General features: G+C 41.9%; 1 pseudogene; it reads right to left on the bottom strand.

The window, feature by feature from the left end:
* Positions 1 to 393: 393 nt before the first annotated feature.
* On the bottom strand, positions 394 to 1,608 carry LOC127186518 (upstream-binding factor 1-like protein 1; annotated as a pseudogene).
* Between the last annotated feature and the right edge of the window lie 8,618 nt (positions 1,609 to 10,226).

The following is a 10,226-nucleotide window of genomic DNA, read 5'->3' as shown; positions in this document are numbered from 1 at the left end:
TATTAGCGTTTCTACCTATTTTTAGGTTCAGACTTGGTATCCATTGGGTCCAACTCCAAGGACTGAGAATCCCTCCCTTGAATGAGGTGATACACTTCATATATTCATGGGTAAGCTTTGTAAGGATGATTCCATAGTTTCTTCAAATCAAATGTAAATAACTTTTATGTGCTGCTTCTGAAGGCTTCTTCCTGAGCCTAGGACTCCGATTCAGGCAGGAGGATGGCAAACTCCCTTCTCCTCTCACTCCTCCTTTGTCCTTAGTGAGAAAGGAAAGTCATAGGAGAGAGAAAGCAAGGGAGTATAAAAAACCCAGAGAGGACAGTTCTTTCTCTATCAGGGTTGTCCTGGGTTTGGATTTGAGATTGGAACGTGGATAAAACTGCGTCTAAATTACATGGTTCCCTGAGAAAGACATCCTTCATCTTCATCTTCATCGGAACTGCTAGATTACAAGGAGCTGCTATAGTCTTCCTGTTTCCCATCTTCTGTCCTAATCTGAATGGATGCATGGGAGCCACCATCACGTCCCGTAGTAGTCTCTGAGGAATCTGCCCCAGAATCCATAAGCCCTTGTGCCTTTTCAGGCCATGCTGGCAGGCCCATTTCTGAGGAGGACTACACATCTGTTCGAGCACGCTTGGGGCTTCTGCCTCCAGACGTGGCCATGTTCTTTCGCTTCCCACAGGAAGCCTTTGCCTCTGTGTAGGATGCATATTCCTCTGGTGACAGTTTTCTGGAGCCAGCGGTCCAGCTTCACCCAGTATTGTTTCTGAAGCTCCTCGGCCTGTTGCTTATAAAGTTCTCTCTGGTCCCTTGGGACTCTGTGCCAACGCCTGCTAATCTCAACCCAGCGCTTCCTGTAGGACAGATGGTGCAGCTCTGGGCTCGACCAGGAATCTTGGTGAAATTTCTGGTAGCGTTCATAGGAGGTTTCTTGGGTTCTCCCTGAATATCTTGTTGGAAGAAAATGCTTTGGGGCACCGCCGTTTCTAGAGGACTCTTTCCCGTTTGCATAACTCTTTCTGATTTTTTAGACTCTTTGATTCCATGACTCTTCGGCAGCACAGACTTCTTAGGATGCCCTACACCAGCATGTTGTTTCTTGAACTGAGTCAGCTTTTCCTGGAAGTCTTGTTTGTCCTTTTGGAAGTCTTGAATATATCTCTCCTTGACCTCCTCAGGCAGCTGATTGTATTCTGTAGCTATGACTTTAGTCAACTGCCCAGTGGTGTACTTGGGGTACAGCTTAGAGTACTCAGCTCGCTTCTCCTTGTAAAAGCGCATATAGGCAGTCAGGGGTCTTTTGGGGAAGCCAGGGTGTGGCTTGACTTTCTCAGTTTTGCCAGGTTCTTGAATCCCTTCCTTGGCCTCCAACACCAATTCTGTCAGTGTTCGGAACTTCCTCAAAGGATGAGAAATCTGCATCCACTTTAGTTTGCACGCTTCTCCTGAATACTGTTTAAAAGCTACTTTGTCCCAGTCTAGGTCTGCCTGGGTTTCTTGGAAGGTCTGGAAGTCACCTGGTGGGATGTTACTCTCGATGGATTCCAGTAAGTTCAGAAGGTCTCCTTTGGACCATTGGCCTTGGTTATCAGATGATGCCATTCTGTGCTGAGATTCTGTGCCCACGAACAATAGCTCAGTTGTACAACTCTTCCACAGCAGCTTGAACAGCTTGGAAACACAGCTTAGGAGGCTCTTTTGGAATTCCACAGATCCTGTGAATCAGTATCCCGAAGAGAAACAAACAAACAAACAAAAGTTACGTGTCCTTATTGGAACTGTTGAACATCAGGTATCCCTGGTGATGTGAGGCTCATAGAACTCACTTACTATTAACAATGGAATAATTCATCCCTTAAAAATAAAAGGTGTTTGGATTATTCGACATTGGTACAGGTGCACGCTCTTGTGCCTCCTTTACCAAATCTTAATAGAACTTGCCTAAAATCGAGAGAATGAAGCTGCTGGAGGTGGGGTACACCTTTAGTTCCATAACTAGTATGGTAAATCTCTGTAAAATCAATGATAGCCACTTCTATATATCAAAGTCTAGGACAACCAGTGCTAGATAGAAAGACTTAGAAAGTAAAGGTAATTGACTTGCACACCAGATGGAGAGGTTTAGGTGACACACATGAAAACCATCTCTATATTGTTAAAACCTATTTGAGGCAAAAGAGTACATCTTCATTTACTGTGGAAGATCACATACACATAAAATTATATGATTTCAGTAATGAACGCAGAGTATAGATGCCATGAGAAAAATCAATTTATAAGTAGTCTCTGTACATTCAAAATTTAGATTCATAAAGATCATAAAATAAGTGAGGAAACCATGTTAATCTTAAATCTAATATTATGTGAGATTAAAATTTTGTTGCCCATTGTTAAACTGAAAAATAACATCATTCTCCGTATTAAGGATCACTAATATTACTATTTGAAATTTCCTGAAACCAGTGAATAATGAATTCATGGGATGAGGAATTCCTCCTACCTCTAGATGTCTGGTCTTCTGAAAGCTGCCCCTTGTTTAGGAAGTGTTGGGTCTTCTGAATTCTCTGGACAAGAATTGTGACTTGAAAGAAGGTCTCTGCAGTGTAACCACATCCATGGGCTTCAGAACTAGGCAAATTTTGGAGCTCACCAGCTTTTATATAGAGATCTGAAGGCTCCACCCTAAGTTGGAATGTTTAGGTATTAGCATAATTAAATTGACATGGATAATCCCCTTCTTATAAAGCACTGGGCACATTCTGAGTCTTGCTTGATCTTTCTGGGCATTTTGCTGTTGTGAGAAGGATGAGGCAGGGTTTATCACAGACCCTTCCATTGATAAGGTGATGATCAATTTAATAAATAATTGTGATGGGGAGAATGGGTTAAATTAAAAAATCTAAGCTTCTGGACACCCAAGTAAGGAATCCTCTACCTATCAGCTCTCAATCTCTCTGTCTCTCCTCCAAGCCACCCCCCCACCCCCTCTTGCCATCAGGGTTTCTCTGTGTAGCCTTGACTACCTGGATTTGCTTTGTAGACCATGCCGGCCTTGATCCCACAGGGACTCACCTACCTCTGCCTTACAAGTGCTAGGATTAAAGGCAATTGCCACCACACCCAGCTACTTTTTAAAATTTTGTTTTGTTTTTTATGCAGGGTTTCTGTGTAAATCCTTGGTTTTCTTGAAATCCTTTGTAGACCCAGATGGTCTCAAATCACACAGATTTGGCTGTCTCTGCCTCTGGAGTGCTGGGATTTAAGGCGTGCCTTCCTCTCATCTCCTCACAGAATTTTGTAAATCTGACTATACAGCATGTAACCAATGAAGCCTCAAATATACAAGATAGAAATAATAAGTTGTATTAACCTTGCATCCTACCATATAACAATGCAGTATAAACTTCTCATTCCTGAAGAATAAGACTGAGATTTATTTTTAAGTATAACAATGTAAAGACAACCAATCTATCTATTATTTAAAAATCACTCCAAAATATTGCTTACATCACGTGGACCTAAATAATAAATGTTCCTTCAATACTTTGAATGGGGTGAAAATCAGGATTGTTAACGATGAGCTTACTTCATATTCAAAGTTCTCTTGCCTCAACCTCTCATTATTGCTCCCGCAAAACTGAGTTGTTTCCCTTTTCTTTTATTTACTTTCTTAGTGCTAGAGCTAGAAATGAATACATGCAGGAAGTCCTTCATGAACCGAGTCTCCAGCAAAGGAGCTCATTCAAAGTATAATATCACTAAACAAATGTGTCCTAAATCAACACATTATTAAAATATTCTCTAAATAGTTAAAAACATATTTGAAACACAGGACTATAATGTTTTCCAGTGGAATAATTCATATATGTGGCATTATATGATTTCTATAATGAACACTAAGTATAGATACCATGCTAAAAGTCATGCTATAAGGTATCTCCACACCTTCCAAAGTTAGATTCACAAGGATCATAAAATAGTGAGAAACCGTACTCATCTTAATTTTAATGTTATGATAGATTAAAATTTGAGGCTCAAGAATGAACTGGAAATAAGAGCATTCTCTATGTGAACTATCACAAGGACTTCTACATGAGAATTCCTGGACTCAGACAACGTATAAATCCATGGACTGAGGATTTCCACTCACCTTCAGATCCCTGGTCTTATCAAAGCTTGCAGGAAGGTCTGCCCTTTGCTTGAGAGATGCTGTGCCTTCTGATCTCTCTGGACAACAGCTTTGACTGGAAGAAGTGCTCCACTGTGTAAACACCTCCTAGGGCCTCTGAACTGACTGAGTTTTATGCCTGGCAAGCTCTTATATAGAGATCTGAAGTCCCCACCCTAAGGCAGGGTGTGTTGCTATTAGCATAATTAACTTAACTTGTATAATCTCCTTCTGTAAAGCCCTGGGCACACCCTAAGGGTGGCTTTTACCTTTTGGGTATTTGGCCGTTGTAAGATGCCTGAGCCAGGGTTTATCACAGACCCTTCCATTGATGAGGTGATAATAAATTTGAAGGCAGTACTGTGATGGAGAGATTTGGTTAAATTTAAATTCTAAGCTTTTAAAAACACAATAAGGAGTTCTCTCTCTCTCTCTCTCTCTCTCTCTCTCTCTCTCTCTCTCTCTCTCTCTCTCACTCTTTCTTAATCTGTCATGACCTCTCTCTGATACAGGGTCTCTATTATGTATATCTAACTATTCTAAAAGTTACTACATTGTTCAAACTGGACTCCAATTCACAGAGATCTGCCTCTGTTCCCAGGTGCTAAGATCTAGGGAATGTGCAACCACTCCTGGGTGAAAAAGACATTTCCTTTATGGAGTAATTAGAAGCAGGAAGATTCACTGTCAACCTGGGCCACTCTTTTGTTAAGAGTCCACATGAAATGGAAGAAGTTTTTGCTTTTCCTGCTTGCCTTCCCTCATGACCTCCATTTGTGTATGTAACTGCTGGGATCAATACAAAATTCAACCTCACCAGGACTCTAACAGAGACTGGAGACAATTAGCTATCCAGAAATCCTCCAGGTCTCTATTTATACTGTAGAGTCATCCAACCTTATGGGCTTAACAGTTACATGATTTTTGGTCCTCTGGTTGTGGGACAGCCATTGCTGGGCTACTCAGAACATATCCTGTAATCCAGTCTAGTAAGTGGCCTGTTTGTTTTACAGTATCTTATCAGATTTTTTTCCTTTAGAATTTCTGACTGCCTTGTGCTTCCAAATGTCACATTGAAACCCCCTCTTCTACAATTTATAAGCACCAATTTAAAACTAATTATGTGTTTAATTTCTTTGAAGGGAAATTATATATTTTGAGTTTAGGATAAATATTTTTTTTCATATAAACTTTCTTTTACAGCTCTAGCTGTGCTAGAACTCACTATAAATAACATCAGGCTGAAAAATAAAATAAAACTGAAAAAAAATGGATGAGAAATTTAAAACCCATAGTGGTATATGATAAAGATTCAGTTTTCATACAAATAACAGTAATAATAAATGTGTGAAAACAAAGCCTGCTTTAAAAAAAAAAAAAGACCAGGCTTGCCTCAAACTCACAGAGATCAGTCTGCCTCTGCCTCCTGAGTTCAGGGATTTAGGGAGTGGGCCAACATTCTTTAGATACTGCCTTTTGTCAAGAGATGCCTTGAGAATGCTTTGAAGAGCAGCCAATGTCTGAGCTGAAAATATTGATTGAAATCAGTATCAGGGTCTCATTATATAAAAACTCTTAAGTTTGCACTGGAAACTGCTTCTATTCCCGGGTTGGTTGCCACATCCCATCAATCCCGCACATGGAAGGCAAAGGCTGCTGTGTGGAGAGCCCCCAAGGACCACCCTAAGATGGCGCCTGGCACATCGCCAGAGCGGCCTCAGTAAAAGACAAACAGGTCCTTATTTGGGCATAGCCCACTGCCTGCGGTAGTTTCGCCTTCGTGGACCTCTGAGGATGCGAGACGTGGTGTGAATTGATTGGATGATAGAATGCTTTATTAGTGTGTGACGGGTGTGGTTCAGGGGAGTTGCTTGCACGAAGAGCTTGAATGAACTGCTTGGAGAAGAACTGGTGGTCGTGTCTTTACTGCTGGTCGGGCGCGGTGCGACAAGTGGTGGCTCGTAAGGGGAACCTCACTGTCCACTTCCCCACCGTTAAGTTCAGAACTCCAAGTGGTCAAGGATCCCGGTAAGTGGAGCTTACGACCCCTGGAAAAAGGGGAAAGTCTCTGGAAGGGAGCTAATCCTAAAGTCTCTGGAAGGAAGCTAATCCTAAAGTCTCCGGAAGGGAGCTAATCCTAAAGTCTCTGGAAGGGAGCTAATCCTAATGTCTCCAGAAGGGATCTAATCCTCAAGTCTCCAGAAGGGATCTAATCCTAAAGTCTCCAGAAGGGATCTAATCCTAAAGTCTCCAGAAGGGATCTAATCCTAAAGTCTCCGGAAGGGAGCTAATCCTAAAGTCTTCAGAAGGGATCTAATCCTTAGGTCTCCGGAAGGGATCTAATCCTAAAGTCTCCAGAAGGGAGCTAATCCTAAAGTCTCCAGAAGGGAGCTAATCCTAAAGTCTCCAGAAGGGAGCTAATCCTAAAGTCTCCGGAAGGGAGCTAATCCTTAAGTCTCCGGAAGGGAGCTAATCCTTAGGTCTCCGGAAGGGAGCTAATACACAAGGTTTCTCAAGAGAAGGAAAAGTGAATGTATGGGTGCGTCGCTTTCTGCCCGGTTTTCACTGCCCTCCAAGAACTACTAAAATCAAAGGGACTTAAGATTAAAAGTAAAACCTTAGAAACCTTCCTGACTGAATGTGATACAGTGGCCCCATGGTTCGCGATGTCTGGCCATCTTTCCCTCTCGAGCTGGGATAAGCTAGCCATCTTCTAGGTAACTGGTCAGCCGACTTCAATGGCCTGATGAGGGAACTTCGACTGTTGATTAAACTTGGGTGTAGGCAGAGGTGAACTCTGAGGAAGTGTGCGGATCCTTAACAGCACTTTGGACACTGGCTTCATCCTGCATTCCACTGAAATCCTGTTTACAGAGTTCCTAAGCTACAAAGGACATGAGAGGTTTCCTGCACTGTCTCCACCTGCATCCTCTCTGAAGCACACAGCCTGGGCTTTCCACAGGTTCTGTTGGTCTTTCCTTTTCACGGTGATCTTCCCAGGGTTAGAAGTTATGCTAAACACAGGCTTTTGGATGATGCGACTGGTCAACCTCATAGGACTTCTGGCAGTTTCTCCAAGTCGGCCTTTGCTTTGGACCTCGAACTTTCTCTTGACATCCAAGACCTCTCTTGCCATCTGTAGTTTCTGGGGTATCATACTTCTTCTGAGTCCTCCCCTTGAAACCTAAGAGAAATGTAAATAGCACAGGATCACATTTACTACTAGTTATACAGAATTTGCTCAGGTCCTGGATGGTTTATCCTGCATTTTCTCAGAGGAAAGAGCTCTCAGATCAATGTACAGACTAAAGCTATTTGTGAAAGTTTCTAAAACTGAAATATTTGAACTGTGTAGGGGTGAAGCAGCAGATTTTGATCTTTGCCAAGGCACCAAGGCTGCTATAATGTAGGTTCTAGTTGTCAGGACTCTAAGCCATCTAGGTCACGTGACTAGGAAGGATTCAAAGCTGAGTATGCCTGTCTCCAACAAACTAGTTACAAACAGATTTTCTCCATTTTCCTTTAAGGGTGACCCTCTCAACTTTTCTTTCTCATGGCCACTAATGTTCCAAATCTACCCTCAGTGGCACACAGGCATCACTAGTGCAGACGCCCTCCATTCCAGGTTGGGCAAGAACACTAGCTGTCCATGAAGGGACAAAAACCATCCAGATATACATGTCATCTGAGCACTAATTAAGGAAGCTTAAATATAATGAGAAAAAACAATGATGAACATTCCACAGTTACTGTGAATTATGTACTCAGGATCAAAAGCTGCCCCGGAACTGAGTCCCCTGCAGGCCCCTCCATGGCTGTAGACTTTGACCTTAAAGGCTCCACTATGGAGATGCAGACAGGGCTTGGGTAGCTGCAAACAGCAGGGTCCTTCCCATCTAATTCTACTTCTATATAGCAAAAGAGATAGGTAAATTAATTATCAGGCAATCCAGCCCACAGATTAAGCATATTGTGTTCAGACTGTCAGGGAGACTGGGCCTGGTTGCACAGGCCTTTAATCTCAGCAACCCCTGGGGCAGTGACAGCAAGACCTCTGGGAGTTCAAGGCCAGCCTGGTCTCCAAAGTGAGTCCAGGACAGCTAGGGCCCTGTTGTGCAGAGTAACCTTGTCTTATGTAAGCCAGGCTTCATGGGGCACACCTTAAATACCAGCAGTTCAGGATGCAGAGACAAGCAGATTTCTATGAGTTCCAGGCCAGTCTGGTCTACAGAGTAATTCCAGGACAGGATGAGCTCTGAAACACAGAGCAACCCTGTCTTCAGAAAGGCAGGTGTGGTGCTAAAAGGCTTTAATCTCAGCACTGGGGAGGCAGAGGCATTAGGAGCTCTGTGAGTTCACCACCAGCCTGGGCTATCTAGTGAGTTCCAGCACAGTACTATGTGCTTTGTAAAAATAACAGAAATGGATATGAGGTTAAAACAATGCCCAAGTATTAAAACAAAATTGCTAATCTTAAGACTGAAATATCATGTCATTCCTGGTAAATCATGCTTGTATAATTCCTACTCATGTTCCTATTGGTTAATTATCTTTTAATCCTACTCAGAATTATGCACATATTTGCATTGTTGTTGTTGGGTTTTTGGGTTTTTTTGTTTTTTTTTTTGGGGGGTGGGGCACACTTTCTATTTGACACTTGTTGTTCTAAAATTCACTCTGTAGACCAGGCTGGCCTCATTTCAAAAATCAGCCTGCCTCTGAGTGCTGAGTCCTTGGAAGAAAAGTATGTGCTTCCACTGCAGTTGGAAATTAACACTCCATTCTAATATAAATTGTGACACTTCTATCTGCCTACTTAATAATTAAGTGATTAATCCTTTGCATACCCTACTATAGAGGTGATTTTTTAGGAAAAAATAATTCTATTTTATATTTAGTAATTTATGTATTTATATACATATTGAATTTAATTTTTTTGAGACAGGTTTTCTCTGTTAGCCTTAGAAGTCCTGGACTTATAGACCGGGATGGCTACACCTCAGAGATGTGTCTGTCCTTGTCTCCTTAGAGCTGGGATTTAAGATATTTGCCACCACTTTATACCTAGAATTAAATATTTTTTTTCTATTCCTCTATATAAACTTGCAAAATGAGTTTCAGATCTACGTTCTGTCCCTAATAGTTAGGATATCAATCCTTTACACACCCTAATGAAAACATTTTCTACCACAGTGGAAAAAAAATTGGCTCTCTCTCTCTCATTTTCTCTGTGTCTCTCTCTCTCTCTTTCTGTGTGTGTGTTTTGTGTTTATTGTTGTTGTTTTTGTTGTTGCTGTTGTTTGTTTTTTAAAACAGTGTTACTCTCTGTAGCCTTGGCTGTCCTGGACTAGATTTGTTGACCAGGCTGTCTTCCAGCTCATAGAGATCCACTTGGCTCTGCCCTGCAAGTTCTGGATTAAAGGCCAGTGTCACAATGTCCAGCTAAGTTTTTGTTTTGTTTTGTTTTAGGCAGGGTTTCCACACATAGGCTTGGCTGTCCTAGGATCCCATTGTAGAACTCTGTGTCCTCAAAATCATACAGATCTGCCTGTCTCCACTTCCCCAGTGAGAGGAATAAAGGTATGTGCCTACATGACAGGCTGTGATCTTAATTCTAATATGTATTATGTCTAAAACACCACTTTATCCCTGTCTTCATAGAATATCATTCACTTCTAAATTTATTTACTTTTTGTTTATTTATTTATTTCCTAAAACATTCTGTAACTCTGGGGGACCTGGGAAAATAGATAGATATTCCACTCAGTGCATACTGAGTTAAAGGTGTACTCTATTGATCCCTGCTTCATTTAGACCTTTCTGCATAGTAGTGCCCTGGCTATTTTATAGTCTTGTTCATCGGTCTTTGGATTTCCACACAGTGCTCTCCCATTGGGCTGTAGCCCAGGCCTTTCACATTAACTGTTGTAGGAAATCATTACGGAATTGCTGGGTTGGATTTGAGTTCACGCAGGATTGTAGGCCAGGGAAGCCTTGAAATTGAAATGTCCTTGCACTATAATCTTATGGACAGAGATCCTTCTGTCCCTGC

This window comes from Acomys russatus, unplaced genomic scaffold (genome assembly GCF_903995435.1).
Source record: "Acomys russatus unplaced genomic scaffold, mAcoRus1.1, whole genome shotgun sequence".
Taxonomy (NCBI): Eukaryota; Metazoa; Chordata; class Mammalia; order Rodentia; family Muridae; genus Acomys; species Acomys russatus.
Note: the sequence above shows the minus strand (reverse complement) of the source record. Positions and strands in the feature narration are given on the sequence as shown.